The sequence below is a fragment of the Scyliorhinus canicula genome, chromosome 17, assembly GCF_902713615.1.
Source record: "Scyliorhinus canicula chromosome 17, sScyCan1.1, whole genome shotgun sequence".
In the NCBI taxonomy this organism is placed as follows: domain Eukaryota; kingdom Metazoa; phylum Chordata; class Chondrichthyes; order Carcharhiniformes; family Scyliorhinidae; genus Scyliorhinus; species Scyliorhinus canicula.
Window position 1 is genome coordinate 63,811,817 of NC_052162.1, and position 23,200 is coordinate 63,835,016.

Consider the following 23,200-nt stretch of genomic DNA (forward strand, 5'->3'; position numbering starts at 1 on the left):
GCTGCCTGCTTTCCCAAAGCAGTGGGAGGTGTGGACAGAGTCAATGGATGAGACGCGGGTTCGCGTGATGGACTGGGCTGTGTTCATTTTTAGTTATTCCTTCATGGAAAACAAAATCAAAACTGCTCACTCGTAAGGGAAAAAGAGTACATGAAGCAGTGTGTAAAAACAGACCGAGAAGTATAAATACAAATCTTGTCAAGATTCTGGCCTTGTGATTTGTTTATAGAATCATAGAATCCCTACAGTGCAGAAGGAGGCCATTTGGCCCATCACTCCACCCAAGACATCACTCCCCCCAGGCCCACTCACCCACCCTATCCCCATAACCCTACCTGCAAATCCCTGGACACTAATGGGCAATTTAGCATGGGAAGTCCACCTAACCTGCACATCTTTGGACTGTGGGAGGAAACCGGAGCACCCAGAGGAAACTCACACAGACACAGGGAGAACGTGCAGACTCCACACGGACAGTCACCTAAGGCTGGAGTTCATATTCCTAGAAAATGAAGGTCTAATTGCTAACTCTTTTCTCTTGAGTTGTGAAGACAGGGCTGAATATTATTTGAAGAATAAACATTACTTCCTTGAAATCCGCTTGATTTATTTTCAGCATCGATCACCGAAGAAAACTGCTTCCTGACTACAAATATTTTTCCTTGACAAAGTCCTTGTTTAGGATTCAAGTTGCATAGCAACATTATTACTGCTCCTTCCTCGAGTCTACGTTTGTGCAGTAGCCTTCCCATTGGAGTTAGGCCCTGTAGAAATTCTGGAGGATATAGACCAGGGGTGGGCAAACTACGGCCCGCGGGCCGCATGCGGCCCGCCAAAGGTCTTTATGCGGCCCACCAAGATCAAGTCATTAAAAAAAAATTTTTTTAATTAATTTTTTTAAATATTTTTTTTAATATAAGGTTAATGGGGGGGGGGGCTGTTGGGTTACTGGTATGGGGTGGATACGTTGACTTGAGTAGGGTGATCATTGCTCGGCACAACATCGAGGGCCGAAGGGCCTGTTCTGTGCTGTACTGTTCTATGTTCTATATGAGGCGCCCAGAATCATAACCGGGTGAAGCGCCATTTTTGAAAAGTAGAGAAAAAGAGGGCTAAATGCAGGATGCCGCCGGGGGAAGCGCTGAGGTATATGCCGCACGCTAATTGGTTACAACCGGGACTATTAATTAATATACTATGCGGCCCTTTAAAATTGTGAATTTCTGAATGTGGCCCTTGCACGGAAAAGTTTGCCCACCCCTGATATAGACTGTTATCACCCTCTTTGTCTACAGAATCAACATTGATGTGTTCTTTAAATTCACCCGCAAGCTTTTCTAAAACTTTTCTTTTAAACCTAGGAAATCATGAGCACAGTAAATCATAGGTGGCACTCCCCATCTCATTCCTCCCATCTTTACCATGTCATCCCCATTCTACTCTTTCCATCCCAACCTACTCATCAATCCCATCCCTTCCCTCACGAAAACAATCTCTCCAGCCAGGGTAACTTTGCTTTTGGGCTGCCCTTACCTTCTGTTGTTTTATTTCTCTACCTATAGCAGCCTCCCTACCCACCATCGTCATCTAATGTTGACAGCTGCACACACATCATGCGCTTCAGTCCTTTGCATGCCTCATGTGTCTCCGCATTCCTGTACCAGCCTCCCTGAACAGGCGCCGGAATGTGGCGACTAGGGGCTTTTCACAGTAACTTCATTTGAAGCCTACTTGTGACAATAAGCGATTTTCATTTTTTTTTCATATGTCAAGCACCAGTCACCAGCAGAACCGCCCCCTTAAACTGACCAATCAAAACAATCTCGATAAACAGAGACTGAGAATTATTGAAAAGAAGATTCTCTAACTTTTTTCTTCTGATTTATACACAGGCTGGCAACTTTTATGACTTGGAAGACAGTCGGAGATATGCCTGCCATTGTTGCCTTGCATCAGGCTGTAGCAAACATAACTCTCTCTTCAATTTTCTATTTTGTCCCTCCCTTACTGTCTAGAAACACCTATGGCCTCCACTCAGAGCCTTCCTGCAGCATCAGCATGAGAATTTAGAGGCACAGCTCCACATTCTATTTCTCTGTACCCCAGTGTATTGGAACACTGATTGTACCACATTAAATTCTTATTCATTTAAAAATCCATTACTCAAGTTTTCACTGTGCAATGCACTATTTTATTCTAAGTCGAGTCAGAGTGTGACACATAAGACATGGAACAAAATTCCACTGAAACAATTAACCCTACCCTTTCCACAATGTAGAATCTGTTCTTTACCCGTTCATTTAATCTCTTCAGGTTCTGCATCAATGTTCCCAATCATCCAATTGTTAAAAATTAAATTCCCAAACATTTGTCCTATCACATTTGCACTATCTCTCCTTTCTCTCTTCAGATTAAATGTCAGTTTGCTTCAGTTGAATTAATATTGTGTCTGATTCGGGAGGCTTGTGGGTCAAATATCCACCCCTAGCATTGAACAAAATTCACTTCATTGTACTACTGAGGAGGTTGGTGCTAGGTTGTCAGTGCCAATATCTTTCAGATGTGACGTTAGACCGAAGCACTATCTGCCTGTTTAAATTAACTCGAAAAAAGGCCTTGTGCCACTTTTGTGACGTTCTTTGAAGTTGAGTTCTTCCGGAGTCCCAGCCAAAGCACATTAAACTAGTTATTCATCTCACTGCTATTTCTGTGACCTCGAAGTGTGCAAATTGACTGCTACAGTTGTATACACAACAAATGACTACACAAGAGAAAAGCAGTCGCTTTGAAGCAGTTTGTGATGCCCTGAATTCTGGAATGTTCTATTTAAATGCAAGCTTTTGTGCTTCACTGTCCCAGGAGAAAGGACTATTAGAACCCGTAAAATATTTGATTGTTTCTCTTATTCCTTGAACTATCTCCTTCAATAATAGAAATAATAATCTTTATTGTCACAAGTAGGCTTACACTAACACTGCAGTTAAGTTACTGTGAAAAGCCCCTAGTTGCCATATTCCGGCACCTGTTCGGGTACATGGAGGGAGAATTCAGAATGTCCAAATTACCTAACAGCACATCTTTCGGGACTTGTGGGAGGAAACCGAAGCACCCAGAGGAAACCCATGCAGACATGGCAAACGTGCAGACTCCGCGCAGATAGTGACCCAAGCCAGGAATCTAACCTGGGACCCTAGCGCTGTGAAGCGACAGTGCTAACCAATGTGCTATCGTGCCGCCAGTGCTGGAAATACTCTGCTGGTTTGGCAGCATGACCCTTCATGGAGATTCATTTTTGACTCCAGACATATCTCTGTTTCTCACTCCACGGTGGCTGCCAGCGCCGGTGAGCTTTTCCAGCACCTGCAATATTTTACCGTCACTTTAGTTTCAAATCATGTTCGCAACCAAATATTTATTCAATTCTACTTCAGTGAAGCTAATTGCTTTAGCCACAAGTGCTTTTTTGTGGGGGGTCTGTTCCACATACCTGTTATCCTGTATGGGGAGAGAAGCGACTTCTGCTGTCTTCTCTTGTGTGATACTTGTAATTTTTTAAAGCTGTATCATTTGCTTTTATGACTCAATATGGCCAATGAACAGCTGCATCATCTATGACTTCTGAGCATTTTCAAAGCCGTTATTCTCTGAGAGTCATATTTCCAGTGAAAACTCTTTCACCTTAATGAGCTTCCTCATAATTTGGAGCTCTGAAACCCAGAATCATTTATGCCATCTGCAAATGTTACAAATATGCCAATCCTAATAAACTATGGAGGGTTAGAATAATTACTTTTGGCTTATAATTAAGGTTTTCAGTTTAACACCTACCCAGGTACTGCAATATTCGTTGTCTCTCGACTTGATGTAAAATTAAGACGCTCGGGTAACAAGTCATGTTGTGAGCGATTAGTGTAGAAACTCAGATTGTATTGCAGAATGCTGTGTCATTTCAAATCACTTGCCCTATCTATATCAAATGCTCTCAAAATATAACCAAGTATTTGATTCACTTATTTAATAGTCACTTCTAATAAACTAGAAACTTTAAATGAACGATTAATAATTTGATCATATATCTATTCCCTCCTCCACTTTTCCTAACTCCTCCTTGCTAATCGTACATTCATGGAATAAATATTATGCAAGATTTTGGCAGCAAGAGTAACCACTTAATTGCCTGTCAGGTTTTGACCCTCCCTAATTACTTTATTCTGCTTATCGTGATCCTTTTCTGGTAACGATTGGAGTGATAAATTTGTTATGTGTTTCAAAATGTCATCATCCGGGCGGCACGGTAGCACAGTGGTTAGCACTGATGCTTCACAGCACCAGGGATCCGGGTTCGATTCCCAGCTTGGGTCACTGTCTGTGCGGAGGCTGCACGTTCTCTGCGTGGGTTTCCTCCGGGTGCTCCGGTTTCCTCCCATAATTTCCGAAAGACATGCTTGTTAGGTCAGTTGAACATTTTGAATTCTCCCTCAATGTACCCGAACAGGTGCCGCAATGTGGTGATGAGGGGATTTTCATAGTAACTTCATTGCAGTGTTAATGGAAGCCTACTTCTCACACTAATATTATTTGGAAGGTCAAAAATCTCTGATAAGACCATAAGTCATAGAGAGCAGAATTAGACCGCTCGGCCTATCGAATCTGCTCCGCCATTCAATCATGGGTGATAATTTTCTCATCCCCATTCTTCTGCCTTCTCCCCATAACCCCTGATCCCCTTATTAATCAAGAACCTATCTATCTCTGTCTTAAAGACACTCAGTGATTTGGCCTCCACAGCCTTCTGCGGCAAAGAGTTCCACAGATTCACCACCCTCTGGTTGAAGAAATTCCTCCTTAGCTCTGTTTTAAAGGATGTCCCTTTAGACTTAGATTATTTCCTCTGTTTCTAGTTTTTCCTACAAGTGGAATCATCCTCTCCATGTCCACTCTATCCAGGCCTCGCAGTATCCTGTAAGTTTCAATAATATCCCCCTTTCACCATTCTAAACTCCAACGAGTACAGACCCAGAATCCTCAACCGTTCCTCATACTACAAGCTCTTCATTCCAGGAATCATTCTTGTGAACCTCCTCTGTACCCTTTCCAAGGCCAGCACATCCTTCCTTAGATACGGGGCCCAAAACCGCATTCGAACAACAATTCTAAACTACAGAAGTAATAAAACATTTATGCATCACTACTCACTTAATAGTCTGTGTGAACACTGTCTGCTGAGGTATTATCATTAACAGTTTCACTTAAGCCTGGAAATTGTGATTCAGCCGAACAGAATGACCTTGTGTAAGTTCAGTCAGAATTATAAACCACATAAATTTGGATTCTTGTGTCGAGATACAAGGCTGTAATATAATGAGGGATCCAGGTTATATCACAAACCTTGAGCATGAAATCGTAAAATTTTAAAGCGTCACTCAAGCCCTGAGATTGAATTACAATTTCTTTCCCTTTCCCCTCTCTCTTTATAATACTAGCAATAATGGGCGACAATTCAGAAAGAGGTCTGGGAAACTAGGGTTTTTTCATTAGAGCCAAGAAAGTTGGAGGGAATTGACCTCATACTGGTCTTTAGGATTATGAGAGCATAAAAGCTCAGCAGACCTGAGAAGGTAAATTCAAACTGAAGTTGAAAACTCACCACTATTCTTAGAATTCCCCATACCAAAAAAGGCCGACATTCTAAATGGTGAACAGGGATTCTCACTACCTGACTCCTGTGCAGGCTTAGGTGGGTGCTTTTCAGGTCAAACTATGTTTCAAGTTATCCCCTGGTATAACTCATACGTTCACAGAAGAATTTTACCTACTTACCACTTAGTAGCATCGATATCCTGGGTCCTGCAATGCTAAGTAAATAAAGTAGGCTTTGTAATAACCACTGTTTCAGGTTAAAACTTTTAAGTTATTTTATTATTATATTTTTTTCTTTTAAAAGATGCAATCACTGTCTTTACAGAAAAGTAAAAATATCTTGCTTCTGGATCCTTCTGGTTGGTTGAAGGGACCTTCAGGCACAATTTGACAATCAATCTTCTTTTTAAAATCTGGTCTTCTTTAGATGTATTTGCTGTTCTGCTCGGTTGCTATATTCTATCTTTCCCATGTACCGAGTTATGAGAGCTGGCTCTGCACTGACTCTAAGGTGGCTCTGCCTCCTCTTTAAATTCTGGTCTTCCTTAGATGTATTAGCTGTTTTGGCTCGGCTGCTTTGCTCTGTCCCTTTCCCATGACCGAGCTATGAGAGCTGACTCTGAGCTGACTGATTCCTTCTCTTGTTCCTTTTCTGCTTCTCTGCCCCTTTGTCAGTGTTTATATATCTTTCTAACAGTTATTAAGTTTTTATGACTTTATTGTAAAGTAACTTTTATTTCACTTGGATTGTAAAAGGTACCTTTAATCTGAATTTTTCTAACACGGCTAAGTATTCATTTTGAGCATGACTTTAGTTCATAGATCTCTGATTTCGTTGTTTTCTTTGTGATGTTCAAAAATGCTTTGATTTCAAAGGGGTGTTACTTTTGATTCCTGTCATTTCTATAGTTTTATTACTATCAAATTATGTCCCCAGCTCATAATTTTGACTTTGATTTGGGTCTTATTTGTGTTCTCGTAGACACGTTGTCTCCAACTTTCCATATTCACCTGGTGTCAGCAAAATCTCACACCTAGATTTGTCACCTAATTCAACTGAACCTCATCCATTCTTTTCCAGCTGCTTACTTAACTTCAATGAAGGTGTGAACTCTTGCTTTTGGCTTTATACTAAAGATTCAATTGGTGGTGAGTTAAAAAGACTTGCCTCACACTTAAACATTTATCACCTAATTCAACTGAAAAACAACATTGCTTTTAGCTGTATACTCGATTGTGACTTGAAAGACCAGGGGCGAGATTCTCCCAAAACGGGAGAAATCGTAAAGCTGCCGTAAAACCCGGGCGGGTTTTACGGCAGCGCGCCCCTTCCCGACCGGGGACCGATTCTGGTCCCCGGTCGGGGCTAGCAGCCCGACGCCGTAGGCTCCGGCAAGACGGGCTTAACGAAAATCGTTAAGCCCGCTTGCCGGAGTTAGTGCCGGCTGACGCGTCATATGATGTCAGCCGCGCATGCGCAGTTTGGAAGACTCCAACCCGCGCATGCGCGGGTGACGTCATCGCGTTTTTGCGCGAAACCCGCGCATGCGCGGGCCGGGTTGCCCCTCAGCCGCCCCGCGAATGGATACTGCGGGGCGGCGGAAGGTCAAGTAGTGCGCGGGCATCGGGCCCGCTGCCCACGATCGGTGCCCACCGATCGCGGGCCCATGGCACCCTTGGCACGGCCGTGGTACTGCCGTGCCAATCGGTGCCATGGTTATTAATAGCGAGTTTGTGACGCCGGTTTTACGAACGGCAAGACCAGGTGTGTTTGCCGTTCGTAAAAACGGCGGAAAGGGCTGGGACTTCGGCCCATCGAACAGCTGAGAATCGCTGCCGGCCGTAAAAAAACAGCGGCAGCGATTCGGGTCGGGACTTCGGCGGGGGGGTGGGAGAATAGCGGGAGGGCGGCAAAAATGTCGGGAAGGCCCTCCCGCTATTCTCCCACCCGTCGTTGGGGGCGGAGAATTTCGCCCCAGCTGTTTAGTTTGCTAAGCCTGTTTAACCAAGGCTATCTATCTGCATTTCACAGTCCTCTTCTGCAGCTGCTGTCAACCCTTCATGGGATTTTTCCCTACATTCTCTCATGTTTCTTAAATCAGGTATTACCAGACTTCCATGTTGCAAATGACACATCTTTCCATATTTTCAATTACAAAACCAAGATTAATTCAACAACAAAAGCAAAGGGACTTAAATCCAAAGGTCCCAACCTAGACTACCATTCACACACCGGTCCCAGTCCAGGCTGGCTTTTCTAAGGTGATTTTTACGAGCCCCAGCTGCTGAGCTTCTGCCCATTAGCAGGGGAGCTCATATTCCATGTGTCCCACAGGGAAATCAATTGATGATCCCATGGGTCTCCTGAACATTTTCCCGGTGGCTGTACCTCTAGCAGCAGTGGGTCGGACCGAAGGGTGTGTATCATGTCGGGGTGGGCACAGGTTCCTATGGGAAGTACTTCTTGGCTAAAGGATGGGGGTTTGAGGGACCGATTAGCTCGACATGGCTCTCTCTGGGGAAGCCTCCCTGCCCTTCATGTGGTCCATGTGTTTTCGCACAGTCCGTTCTCTAGTATGAGACTGGCCCCGTTCTCTCCATTATGGTCCGTGGGAACCAATAGGCGCCATCCCCAAAATTCCAAACATGGATTGTCTGAATATTCGGTGTTGACGATACCTCTTTTGGAGGTCCTGCTTCCTTTCCACCTTCCCGCCACGGTTCGGGAGTCATCGGACTATCAGGAATAATGAATATGGGGAAGTTCAGATGTGTTTCACCCCATTAGTGCACATAAACTCCTGAAATCTCTCACTTTGAAGGTGGTACCATTGACAACTACCTCTGGAATCGCGCCGGTGCTGAAGGATTGGTGCAGCTTCTCCACAGTGATTCGCAAAGTGGTGGAAGACATTCGGTGCACATGCATCCACTATGAGTGTGCATTGATCAGGAGCAAAAACATTGACCCCATGAAGGGCCTGGTGAAGTCAGCACACAAGCGTACCCGACATGTCCTGGTCACTCCCAAGGGTGAGCGAGGCTGACAGACCGAACTTCTGATGCTCCAGGCAAGCCGCACATTGCTGCACCACTCGCTCAATGTCGCAGTCGAATACTCCGAGCAAGCATTTTTATCTTGGAAACATCTGGGTGTAAGCTGTGCACGTCCTGTAAGATGGTTCTCTGACCTGGACAGGGATAACCGTACAGGCTCCCCACAGGAGGAGGCTATCATCCACATTGAGATCCTGCTCTTTAGTCAGACAGGCCAACAGTGCCTCTGGGAGTTTCCCTTGTAGTCACCATGTAGGAAGATATGGCGGAGCTTTGCAAACATAGCGTCCTTTTGGGTCATGGTGTGGATTTGTGCAGCTGTGGTGGGTAATGTGTCTATAAATTTAATGCTAAAATGACTTTGTCGGGCAGCATGATGGTGTAGTGGTTAGCACTGCTGCCTCACGGCGCCGAGGTCCCAGGTTCGATACCGGCCCTGGCTCACTGTCCATGTGGAGTTTGCACATTCTTCCCGTGTTTGCATGGGATGTGCACGTTAGGTGGATTGGCCACGCTAAATTGCCCCTTAATTGGAAAAAATGAATTGGGTACTCTAAAGTAAAAAAACATTTTTTAATGACTTTGTCTGCCACTGGCGGGGGACAGGTGGGTGTTGGGGTTGCTGACAGACAGTGAGAGGCAGCTGAGGACATCTGTGTGTGCAATCTATGTGCCTGGATGATATTAAATAGTGTATTCGTACACTGCCAACAGGAATGCCCACTATTGGATTCTGACCGAAGCTATTGGCGGTAGCATTTTATCTTCCCTAAAAAGGTCAAGTGAGGGCTTATGGTCCATGATTACTGTAAAATGATAACCTTAGATGAAATGACGGAATTTCTTAACTGCAACAATCATGGTCAGTCCTTCCTTTTCAACCTGTGCTTAGCGGTGCTCTGCGTCAGTCAGATGTCTGGACGCAGTAGCTATCAGCCGCTCCATCCCATTGTTGCACCGATGGGACAGCACTGCCCCAATGCCATATGGAGAGGCATCACACGTGAGGATGAGTGATAGCCTGGGCTTTTTGCTCCACCATTGCAACCTGTCCTTATCGACGTGGTATCCCAGGTATGTGAGCTCTTTCACCTGGAAGACGCACTTGCCCCTCTTCAGGTGGACACCCATATCAGAAAATCGTCGGATGACCTCTTCTAGTTTGCCCAGGTGTTCCTTTCCATGTGGTTCCTATACATCACCCAGGTAGACAACCGCCCTGGAGAGCCTTTGCAGGATGTTTTCCATTACCCGCTGGAAAATCGCACTCGCTGACGACACTCTGAATGGAAGTCGGATGTACTCGTACAACCCCCTATGGGTGTTAATGGTAACGTATTTTGCCGTGTCCAACTCCAACTGGAGGTACGCGTGGCTCATATCCAGCTTCATGAATGAGTGACCGCCGGACAATTTCATGAATAGTTCATCGATACGTGACATGGAGTACCTGTCCAAGCTGGAGGCCCTGTTTACTGTCCTCTTGTAATCATCACACAGGTGAACTGACTTATCTGGCTTCAGCACCGGGACCACTGACGCTGCGTGTGTGAACTGGACTGGGCCTATGGTGTCCAAGGTCTTCAGCCAGCTCAGTTCATCATCTACCTTCCTCAGCAGGGCATTTGGGACTGGTTGAACCCTACAATATCTGGGTTGGGCCTCTGGGTCAACATAGATGTTTGCTTTGGCCCCCTTTATTTTTCCCAGGCCCTCCTGGAAAACCTCCAAATACTTTTCAAGGACTTTGAACAAACCACCAGTACCCATCCGAAAGATTTATTGACAGTGCACGCAGTCTTTGTAACCACTCATGTCCTAGGAAGTTGGGACTGGATCCTTGTACACTACCAGTGGTAGCCTGATCGACTGTTGTCCATGGGTAACCGGGGTTACCGTGGTCCCAGTGGTGGTCAGTGGTTCCCCTGTATATGTTGCCAGCAGGGCCTTGGTGTCCTTCAAGACCACGTGCTGAATTCCCAAAACGAGCTTGTGGAACTTTTGTTGTCCGATAATAGAGATAGTAGCCCCCATGATGATTTCCATTTTGATGGGGTGACTGTTAACCTGGAACTTTATTCTTATTGGGCTACTTTGGGAACCGTAATGCAATTTAACTGCTCTGCCCGAGGAAGACGACTTGTGTAACCTGGCCAGGGCCACTGTTAACTCTGGTAGTTTCAACCGCCACAGTTTTGGTGACCGCATGTACAGCACTGTTGTGGCTACACCTCTGTCCACTGTGGTGATGTCCCAAGGGCTGTGGTGGCTCTTAGCCATCGGCTCTCACCACCAATTTGGTTTGGTGATGGCTGGGTCACGTAAGTCCTACTCTTGGGGGATGCCGCGCCTCACAATAGGGGCCAGCCAATGCTGTGTACACGTAATCCACGGATGCCTGGAGCACCTGGACCCCCTTATCCATGTTCTCGTGGAAGAGCGACAGTTCTATGGCCCTTTTCAGATCCAAGGCTGCTTCCGCTAACAGCTTCCCTTTGAGTTGCCATATTGTTAATGCCGCACACCAATCGATCTCTCAATGTCTTAGAGGGGGATGGGCCAAAGTCACAATGTTCAGCTAACTTGTGAAGGCGTGCCAGATGTTCGCCTGACATATTGAACTGGTATCTCTGCATTATTATCGACAGCTTATGATTGAAATGATTCACAACACATTCGCTAAAGGTTCCCGAGTCTGGGGATGCCAGGTAAGCGAGGCTCTTGACTACGCTGAACGTCGGGGCCCCGCAGGCGGTCAGGAATATTACCTTTTGTCAGTTGACTGCAACAGCACCATTTGCCTGGAAGAAATACCAATCCATTCGGCATACTGGGCCCAGTCTCCTACACCTGTGTTAAAGGCCCCTAGCCCTCCAAAAAGTGGCATTTTTAAAGTCTCACTGACCTCGCTCTCAGGCCAGAGAATTCCAGTACAGTTAGGACATCCAGGATGGCAGCCATTGTTTTGGAGGAAGCAAATTGTTTCCAGTTGTTTAAGGATCATGAATAAAAAGCAAGATAAAAGAGTAAATGAGATTTAGAACGGAAAGCAAGAGATTCCTGAGGTTACAATGAATTCATTTCCAGGGTTAAGTAGTAATGGGAAAAACTATGCCAGCATTCAAGATTAGATTGGCCGATAAGAGGAAGGCAAGGGGGTTCAAAGGGTATAGAAACAGGGCGGGGGTAAGCATGATTAGAACTATTTGATATAGAACAGGGCAGCACGGTATCACAGTGGCTAGCACAGTTGCTTCACACCTCTATGGTCCCAGGTTCGATTCCTGGCTTGGGTCACTGTCTGTGAGGGGTCTGCACGTTCTCCCCGTGTCTGCGTGGGTTTCCTCCGGGTGCTCTGGTTTCCTCCCACAGTCCAAAGATGTGCAGGTTAGATGGATTGACCATGCTAAATTGCCCTTAGTGTCCAAACAGGTTATGTGGTGTTACGGGGATAGGGTGGAGGTGTGGGCTTAAGTAGGGTGCTCTTTCGAAGAGCCGGTATAGACCCGATTGGCCGAATGGCCTCTTTCTGCACTGTAAATTCTATGATTTGCTCGTGGTAAATGCTGAGACACACTAATTTGGCTAAATAAGCTGTTCTTGTGTTAATTTGTATGTAATAGCTAGCAAATGCCCGCACTAAAATAGAAGAGAGGAGAATTTCGAACGAGCATCTGGATGCTCAGAAAACAATTTCAATGCTTCAATCCTTACCTTTCTCTCTCTAATCCAGTGTTTGTCAAAGTGGGGCTTGTGACCTGTGGGCGGGTCACGGGATGGTGCAAAATGGGTTACCAAAAGGTCGCCAAAAAATGACCCCCCAAAGATTGCCTGATTGTTTTTTCCATTTCTCTCTGGGTAAATTCTGGCCACAGTACAGTGTATGACCACAAGAGGCTGATGTCGAAGCCGTTCTTGCCTCCTGGGGTCACTTTTACAACCGCAACCGACACAGTCTCCAGCAGCGACTCTGATTTCTGCAGCAGCTTATCGGCCAGGTTAGTCAGCACCTGCAATCAAAATTGAAGAGTTTAAAAGAAAAATCAATTCTCTTTGAATTTCTTTCCCGAAAGTACCCTTTCTGCACAGAGTTAGTTTCCAGTAATGCATCACACTCTTTTATGGCAACTCTGCATCTCCCACCTAAATCCAAATGACTGCTTACTGGAATATGTTTCCACAAGTGCCCCAGTCAGCAACCCGTCGTCTGAGGACTCCCATATACAAGATTTAGCAGAGAATTCCTGAGTATCCTGTGGGATTCTCCTCGCCTTTCAATTGGGCAATGTTATGAAGCTGATTCATGTTTACCCCATTCTGAACTCTGATCTGGGGTGTTGGGTGTGGGTTTGGGAACTCCATCCATCCCAGTAAGGGGACAAATGCATCTGTTCAGAGATTTCTATTACAAGTTATTTGGATCTCAAAATAACAAAAGATAGAAAATATATTTTTATTTGCAATTTTTACATTTGAACATACAGAAGTGCCAGCAATGAATGTGACATTTTAAAAAGTAATTATGGAACATCTATTGTGAATGTAGCTTGAGTCGCGAGAGTCAGCCATTTTGTAAAAGTGGGTCGCCTAGGAAAAGTTTGAAAAATGCTATTCTAATCACGCTTGGTATCTGTTTTGTTTATGATTAGATCGTTTTAACCAAGTAATTTATTCTTTTCCACAACTCTTAATTTCCATAGCACAGGTCTGGGCTGTGGGGACATTCCATGATGTTTCCAGTTTCTGATTAGAAATGGTGACATTTTGAGTGCAGGCTAATTGAAAGTTTCTCAGCGCATATTATGACATAAATAAATGTACTTTACTGTCAGACTGCTGTTCTGAAATTACCTAAATGATCCATAAAATGAAAAATGAAATGAAAATCGCTTATTGTCACATGTAGGCTTCAAATGAAGTTACTGTGAAAAGCCCCGGGTCGCCACACTCCGGCGCCTGTTTAGGGAGGCTGGTATGGGAATTGAACCCACGCTGCTGGTTGCCTTGGTCTGCTTTAAAAGCCAGCTATTTAGCCCTGTGCTAAACCAGCCCCTGAACTAAATGTGATAGTACAAATGAGTATTAACTGGTGTTGGGCACTACAGATCATTCTAATTAGCCGCAGACCGCCAACACCCCAGCCCATCATCTAAACCCACCTCCCATCACATATGAACACACATCAAAGTTTCTCCTATATCCGTAGAGGAAGTGTAATACTGCTTAAAAATCCGCTACCAAGTTTATTTTCAACAGCAATTTTAAAGTTAAAAAATCCAGGAACATGAGTTAACTGGGACACTTGAGTTGTGGTACAGATATCTCCATGATAGTGGGGCAGGTTTGTGTGTCGCATTGCATTGTAGTCTGCATGCCTCATTGAGGATTCTTCCGCCTGATTATTTGAAGAGCTTCTTTGCTGCTTGCGTTCCAACAGAAACCATTGGTCCCCTGTAGAGGCATGTGCAGGATGAATGACAAAAGCCATTCTTTTGGTGCTCACAGAAAAATCTGAGCCAAGATACCAATTTCTGAAAAATAGCTTCCTCGTACTTTTTGGGTATTTAATATAACTTCAGATGGATATTTAACTTTATAAATGCTATTGTGCAATCTTACGCACTTCTTACTTCTCTAAGTTCCATTCCACCTCTCCCAGCTCATTAGAACAGGCATGTCCTCGGGTCTGTCATTTGCCATTTGTCTACCCATCATTTTCCTGTCCTTAGTGCCACGTTTTCCTGAAACAAGACTAAATTCTGAAATAAAACTCTGCTGAGGGGAGGTTTTCTGACAAAAGTATACGTTGAACAATATAATCCTGAGAAATGGAAGAAATTGATGTGAAGGATAGGGATGGGTTGTGGCGATATTGTGGGGGAGTGAGCCTATGTAGGGTGCCTTTCAGAGGGTCGGTGAGACTCGATGGGCCGAATGTCCTCCTTCTGCACTGTAGGAATTCTATGGATGTACTTGCTAACGGGGATGCAATAGTAACATTTGTTTTTTACCTTTCTTGCACTTGTAATAGAACTCATCACGCATCTTTATTCTGACCGTTGGCTCACACGAGTAGCTGTTCCATGTACAATGTTCATCACCAAACTTATTGGTCTGGGTCAGGCAGTGATTGGCACACGCAAACTACTTTTTCTTCTTTCTCCATTTCTTACCTCCGTGCCTTGTGTTCTCACGATTTCTCGGACTAGCCAGGAGTGTCAGACTAGGGTCATCCTCCAGAGTTCTTCAGCCTGATTCCTATATCTGTTACTTTGTACCCTTTTGGAGAGTGAAGCCGTGGAGATAAAAGAGAGCAAGACAGAGAGCGGAGCTGGGGAGATAAAAGAGCACGAGAAAGAGTGAGACTGAGAGCGGAGGGCTAGCTTGGAGTTTTGAGCTCTTGAGGTGACATCCGGATTCAAAAGTGATGCAGGGCAATTGGGAGCAGCTGATTGGATGAGTATGGTCAGGTAAATATTGAATACTTTTATCACTTAAAGTTTGTACAGTCTATATTTTGTGGTCTATAGTTTGTAAGGGTTATTTTCTGCAGTAACGAGGACCAAGGAAGAGGAATCCGAGAGTAATTGATATTATTTGATTTTAAGTATTTTCAAGAGGTTTAATTTAAAGGGGTAAGTCATGGCAGGAGAGCTTAAAGCTGTGGTGTGCTCCTCCTACCATATGCGGGAAGCTGGGAACATTTCCAGTGCACCGGGGCCAGCTTGTTTGCAGGAAAGTGTCTCCAGCTGTAGCTCCTGGAAGTGTGGGTTTCAGAGCTGGAGTGGTTGGGATACTGTGAAGCATTCAAGAGACTGAGAGCATCGTGGATACCAGGTATGGAGAGGTAGTCACACACATGCTAAGACACCACAGACAGGAAGGGAATGGACAACCGCCAGGCAGAGCAAGAAGACTAGGCAAGCAGTGCAGGAATCGCCTGAAAAGCAGATATACAGTTGAGGAGGAATGACCTCTCAGGGGAAAGCAGCAACAGACAAATTTATTGTAGTATGGTTGGCTCTGCAGCAGAGGGAATGACTAAACAGTGTTGGAATGCAATAGTTATAAGGGATTCAATTTTAAAGGGAATAGATAGGCATTTCTGTGGCCACAAAAAAGACTCCAGGATAGTATGCTGCCTCCTTAGTGCTCGGGTCAAGGATGTCTCCAAGAGGCTACAGGACACTTTGGAGGTTGAGGGTGAAAAGCAAGTGGCCATGGTACACATTGGGACAAATGGCATAAGTAAAAAAAAAAGGATGCGGTCTTGAAAGCAGAATATAAGCAGTTTGGAAGTAAGTTGAAAAGTAGGACCTCAAAGGTATTGATCTCAGGATTACACGCAGTGCCATGTGCTAGTCAGAACAGAAGTAACAGAAAATATCAGATTATTACGTGGCTGAAGGGATGATGCGAGGGGGAGGTTTTCAGATTCCAGAGATATCAGTTCTGGGGAGGTGGGACCAGTACAAACTAGACGGGTTACATCTGGGCATGACTGGAACTCATTTCCCAGGGGAGGATTTGCGAGAGTGGTTGGGGAGGGTTTAATGACAGGGGATGGGAACCTATGCAAGGGGTCAGAGGAAGGGGAAGCACAGAGAAGAATAAAGGGCAGAAAGGGGAATAAGAAAAGTGATAGGCAGAGAAATCAAGGATGAGAATTAAACGGGGCCACAGTGACAAGGGATGTTTTTAAAAAAAAGTGTGTGGAACATTTGCAGTAAAGTAGATGAATTAATTGCACAAGTAGATGTAAATGGGTATGATATAATAGGGATGATGGAGACATGGCTGCAGGGTGACCAGGGATGGGATCTGAACATCCAGGGATAATCAGTATTTAGGAAGGACAGACAAAAAGGAAAGGTTGGTGGGTTGCATTGCTGGTTAGAAAGCAAATTAACATAATAGAGCAAAGATATTCAGCGGAATGTTTCATCGGCGGGATCCTCTGGTCAGCCGGTAGCGCACGCTCTCCCGCGGGTTTCCTGAAGGCGTGGGATGCCCACAATGGGAAATCCTATTGTCCGGCTGCGGGAACAGAGAATCCCGCTGCTGGCGGGGGCTGCCGCACCGAAAAAAACGCAACTGGCGGACTGCAGAATCCCACCCTTAGCTCTGATGATGTGGAATCTGTATGGGTAGAGCGGAGAAACAGCAAGGAGCAAAAACATTAATGGGGGGTTGTATATAGACCCCCAAACTGTTGTGGTGATCTTTGGAATGGCATTAAACAGGAAATTAGAGACGAATGTGACAAAGGAACATCTGTAATTGTAGGTGACTTTAATCTGCATATCGATTGGGCAAATTAAATTAGTAACAATATGGAAGAGGAGGAATTCCTGGAGTGTATACAAGATGGTTTTCTGGACCAATACATTGAGGAACTAACTAGAGAATAGGCTATCCTAGACTGGGTTTGTATAATGAGAAAGGAATAATTAGTAATTTAGTTGTGAGAGGCCTCTCTGGGAGGAATGATCATAATATGATAGAATTCTTCATCATGGTGGATAGTGACGTAGTTGTTTCTGAGACTAGGGTCCTGGATCTAAACAAAGGAAACTACGATGATATGAGACACAAGTTGATTATGGTGAATTGGCGATGTTACTTAAATGCATTATGGTGGATAGGCAATAGTAAACTTCCAAGGAGCGCATGGGTGAACTGCAACAGCTGTCTGTCACAAAGATAAAGCAGTAAAATGTGGCCAGACCATGGCTTACAAGGGAGATTAGAGTTTAGATCCAGGGAACAGGCATACAAATTGGCCAGAAACAACACCAGACCTAAAGATTGGGAGCAGTTTTGAATTCAGCAAAGGAGAACAAAGAGATTGATTAAGAAGGGAAAAATAAATTAAGAGACGAAGCTTGCGGGGAACATAAAAACTGACTGTAATAGCTTCCATTTAGTGAGGACAAATGTAAGTCAGAAACATTTGTATGTAACATTTCTAACCGGGAACAAAGCATGGCTGACCAATTAAATACAGACATTGGTTCTGTCTTCACAAAGGAGGACACAAATAAAATACTAGAAATATTGGAGAGCACAAGGTGTAGTGAGAGGAAGGAATTGAAGGATATCAGTATCAGTAGGGAAATGGTGTGGAGGAAATTGATGGGATTGAATCTCCAGGGCGTGATGATCTACATCCCGGGTTACTCAACAAAGTGGCCTAGAAATAGCATTGGTGATCATCTTCAAGATTTTTAAAACTCTGCAACAGTTCCTATAGATTGGAGGGTGTTATATATTTATATTGAATCTTAGTAGCTACAGCAAGCACTGTGTATGTGCATGTCATTTCCGGAAGTGATGCCACAGGCTGCTAGCATGAGAAACTGCCAGAGTGAAGCCGCAGCCAATAGTGAGCACACCTTGCCAATAAAACTCCTGTTCGTGCTTCCTAGCATCAGTTCTCCATAAAATACAGCACAAAAACTGGCGTTGAGGTTTTCAAATGGCACTTGTAGCCACCCGGGGGAAGGGGATGGGTGTGGAGTGGGGGGAATTAACCAAAGTCAGGAAAGAAGACTTAGAAGAAAAGTTCTCGTATGTGCTCCAAACTTAACCGGCGGGGTGGAGGTGAGTAGCAATCTTCTGCAGAGCATTTATAGAGGTGCGGGTGTTTAAAAAAAGAAGTTGAAGCTCGAGTTGTTGCCTTGTTTAAATGGAAAAAGCAAGGTAGCTGCTGAAAACGTGTTGCAAAGTGTACATATGGGGAACCTCCATTAGGGAGAAAACGGCAGAGGTTTACAGCGCCGTGGGACCCTTCCATGAAAATGTGGAACAATGGGGTTCCTATACGAAGTGTTTGGACCATTTTGCGCAGGCAAACAAAATGCCAAAAATATTAGGGTTCCCACGTTGCTGAGCGTGATGGTGGGGGGGGGGGGGGTGGAATGTTCAATCTCCCCAGAAATTTAGTGCAACCAGAGAAGCCAGGTACCAAAGCATATGAACAAATTGTAGAAATTCTGCAAGTAGACTTCACCAAAGCCTTTCGTGGTGCAGAGCGTTTCATTCCACAAAAGCCATCGTGGAGAGGGGGATCAAAATTCGTGACTATTAAAAGGTTTTGTAGAGTACTGTAAGTTCGCTAATGTGCTGAATGATACAATGGGACAAATTGGTCTGTGGCCTGCAAAGTGAGCAATAGAAAAATGGTTGATAACCAAGAGTAACCGTACTCTGAAAAAGGCCACGGAAATTGCTGTTTCAATAGAGCGAGAGCTGGCTGCGAAGGAATCTCAGCAACAAAAACTGGCGTTGAGGCTTTCATAGCGAGAGGATTTGAGTACAGGAAAACGGACATCCAGTTGTGGTTATACAGAGCCTTGGTGGGGCCACACCTGATGATAATCTTTATTGTCAGAAATAGGCTTACATTAACATTGCAATGAAGTTACTGTGAAGAGCCCCTGGTCGCCACATTCCGGCGCCCCCTCAGAATTCAGAATGTCCAAATTATCTAACAGCATATCTTTCGGGACTTGTGGGAGGAAACCGGAGTGCCCGGAGGAAACCCACGCAGACAGTGAGAATATGCACACTCCTCACAGACAGTGACCGATGCTGAGAATTGTTATGGGCCAGGGTTTACAGAACCCCAAAGTGTATCATGGAGTTCACCTGACCCACAACTTTTAATAGATTGTGGTATGGGGAGCACACGGCCCACTCTACAGGAATGGTACAGCAGAAATGGAGAAGTATTTTTTAAAGCAAAACCATGTTTTTTCTATGAACTCAAGTTAACCTTTTTAAAACATACAGTGAACATCTTAGCAACCATCAATTAAAATATAACCCCCAAAGAATACAACACTAAGTAATCCTTAAGCTGTCCTTTTAACATCCATAAGACTTTTAAAAAACCTTTAAACCGAAGCACATCAGGTTAAAGTCACTGCGGAGAGCAGCTATTAGTTTTAAATCACCAAAGGATCACATTACAGTCTTTAGATTACATAGAGAGACTCCGACACCTTCTGCCTGTGACTGCAGCTATCCAGCTCTGAAAACGAAACTAAAACACACCCTGCAGCAAACAGCCTAAAACAAAAGTAAAAAGCTGACACAGCCCAACTCCACCCACACTCTGACATCACTGATAAACACCCATTTCTTAACGGTACATTTTTAAAACACTCATTTTTTAAAGGTACTCTTGCATGACAGAATCGAATCTAGGACCCTGGAACGGTGATGCAACAGTGCTAACCACTGTGCTACCTTGCCGTCCTGGAATATTGTGTGCAGTTCTGGGCTACTTATCTGAGGATTTGTGTTCTGGGTGAAGAGGGAATGCAACGAATGTTTACCAGATTGATTCTGCGATGGTGGGACTGAGTTATGAGGAGAAATTGAGTCGGTTTGGATTATTTAGAAGTTTAAAAGAATGAGGGAGCATGTCATAGAAACCTAAAAAATTCTAACAGGACTAGACTGGATAGATGCAGGAAGGATGTTCCCGATAGCAGGGGAGTCCAGAATCAGGAATAAACCATTTACTACTGAGATGAGGAGAAATTGCTTCCCCCAGAGGTGTGAGCCTGTAGAATTTGTTACCACAGAAAGCAATTGAGGACAAAACATTGTGGATGTGGATGAGTGCAACGTTGCTGGGAGAGGGCTTCCACGGGTTTGATAGAATCATAGAGTTTACAGTGCAAAAGGAGGCCATTTGGCCCATCAAGTCTGCGCCAGCTCTTGAAAAGAGCACCCTACTTAAGCCCATGCCTCCACCTTATCCCCGTAACCCAGTAACACCACCTAACCTTTTTGGGCACTAATGGGCAATTTATCATGGCCAATCCACCTAACCTGCACATCTTTGGACTGTGGGAGGAAACTGGGTGCATCCGGAGGTAACCTTATGCCTCGCAGGATATACCAGAATCCCAAAGGGGGCGTGACCAAACGGCACGCACTTCAAATAGGTTTTAAACTTACTTAGGCAGGCTTCACCGGGGTCTAGTGGCCTCCCTGGATTGATCGGCCTCCCCAGCGAGGCCGCAGCCGACGACATTCAGTACTTGTCCACACAAACGTGGACCAGGTGGAATGGCACCCAGGGGTCTCCCTGTCGATTGGAAGCCCATGGGTGGTCAGGGATAAGGCAGGGTGGCTCACTGGCCCTCCCTGCTGAATACAGGCACCTTGGCACTGCCAAGCTGGCAGGAGTACTGCCAGGGTGGCAGTGCAAGGGTGCCCAGGTACCACAGATGGACTGCCAAGGGTCAGGGCCTGAGGAGGGCCATGCCCATGAAAGGAGGATGGAGGGTGGGTTTGGGGTTCCAGGGTGGGCCTGCAGGGGGCCGAAGGGGGGGGCAGGGACTCCATAGCAGGGTGGGGTAATGCCCATATGTGTGAGTGTGACATTACCCATGGATGGAGGGTGTGGGAGACCACAAGGTCATATAGAGATCGGGGCACCCTTTCAAAATGGCAATACGATCTCTGAGTTCAGCTGCCCAGTGGTGATAAAAATTTGAAGTGTGGGCTAAACCGGAGAGAAACTCCCCAGGGCCCCAAATAGTGACTCAGTGTCCTTTGGTAGCGATGGGGACCTCGCTGGCCGAGCCTGCGGGAAGCCCCCTGCAAAATCAGCCGTAAATGAATTTTTCCATTATATTCCACCCTGTCTGTTTTCAAGTAGGTGTTAGATATAACGCTTGGGGCTAAAGGGATCAAACTATATGGAGGAAAGCGGAAACAGATTACTGAGTTGGATGATCAGCCTTGATCATAATGAATGGAAGAGCAGGCTTGAAGGGCTGAATGGTCTACTCCTGCTCCTGTGTTACAGGGGTGGGCTCAGATGTATTATTAAGGCCACATTGTTCTAAAAACATTTTCTTCAATACAGAATATCGAATAATTTGTTGAGTTCTTTGTTTAAAGCATGGAATAAGAGCCCACTCATATTTCCACCTTGCATGAAATTCTAGAGCTTTCAAATGTACCTACTGAGGGGGTGGGGGGGGGGGGGGGGGGGGGGGGCAACCGCGTGTGGCACACCATGCCAACCCCTGAATTGTGCGTACCAGTTCCTGGGGCAACCCTTGTCCCTGCCTGTTTGTCCCAACGACCATCCACGACAGCGGCACGGTGGTGCAGTGGTTAGCACTGCTGTATCACAGCTCCAGGGTCCCGGGTTCAGTTCCAGCCTCGGGTGACGGTCTGTTGTGGAGTTTGCACTTTCTCCCCGTGTGTGCGTGGGTTTCCTCCGGGTACTCGGGTTTCCTCCCACAGTCCAAAGATGTGCCAATTAGGTGGATTGGCCATGCTAAATTGCTCCTTTTTGAGTTAGGTGAGGTTACTGGTTTATGGGGATAGGGTGGAGGTGTGGGCTTAAGTAGGGTAATCTTTCCAAAGGGCAGTGCAGACTCGATGGGCCAATTGGCCTCCTCCTGCACTGTAAATTCTACGATAACCCCCAGCGTCTTCCTGCACTGGAGGCCAGTCCGCCTGGTCACACTCCCCAAGCTCACTGCCACTTCCACCTTGTCTAGGCAGCACTGGCTGCCCTATGGCTGACCCTCTAGGACCTTCAGGGACACAGGACACCCCTCCTGGCCTCCACAGCGTCTAACAGCCTCCCCAGGTCAGTGTCCCCGAACCTTGGGGCTGGTATCCTCAGCGCCATTGTTGCGAGCTGGCTGGGGTTGGCTGAGCAAGTGCAGTTCGACCAGTTAGCGGGGCTGACAAGCCGGTCCTGGCGAATCAACTGTTTACAGCCTTCGTTTACAGCGAGGAGCCTGTGAGGCCTCGCTAAATGGACCAATTAACGTTGAATTGCGTTGCCAGCCTCGCTGGGCTGAGCACCGGGAAACTTGTGGCAATTCCCCCTAGCTACAACACTTGGGTACGATTCCTCGGAAAGTTTTCTAAGTGCTGGCGCCGGGACAGAATTCGAGGATTTCTACAACAGCAAAACTGTGCCGCACCTGGACTAATTCACCGACTGTTCAGGGGCTAGCATCAGCACCATGTGGAACACAACCTAGTCCAGAGGTGGGCAAACTTTTCCGTGCAAGGGCCACATTCAGAAATTCACAATTTTAAAGGGCCGCATGGTATATTAAGTAAAATAATTACTTCACCCGGTTATGATTCTGGGCGCCTCATATAGAACATAGAACAGTACAGCACAGAACAGGCCCTTCAGCCCTCGACGTTGTGCCGAGCAATGATCACCCTACTCAAGTCAACGTATCCACCCTATACCAGTAAGTAACCCAACAGCCATTAACCTTAAAAAAGAATAATAAAAAATTTTTTAAAAAAATTATTTTTTTTTTAATGTTTTTTTTTTAATGACTTGGTGGGCCGCATAAAGACCTTTGGTGGGCCGCATGCGGCCTGCGGCCCGTAGTTTGCCCACCCCTGATCTAGTCTGATGAGAAATGGCACGGGTTATGCCAGGTCTGTGATTAATACTTGGGAGGTTGATGAGCTGTAGCCGCATATGCACATTACA

General features: G+C 45.5%; 1 protein-coding gene across 4 annotated transcripts in view; it reads left to right on the forward strand.

Annotated features, from left to right (window-relative positions):
- sytl4 (synaptotagmin-like 4) overlaps nucleotides 1–23,200 on the forward strand; it is a 132,549-nt gene that overhangs the window by 14,730 nt on the left and 94,619 nt on the right. The window contains exon 1 of one of the 4 annotated variants that reach the window (XM_038775372.1): nucleotides 12,593–12,695. The exons of the other annotated variants lie outside the window; for them this stretch is intronic. The gene's annotated coding sequence lies outside the window, so the exon portion shown is untranslated. Of the gene's footprint in view, nucleotides 1–12,592; nucleotides 12,696–23,200 lie in introns of those variants that run through there. 4 annotated transcript variants of the gene reach the window in all.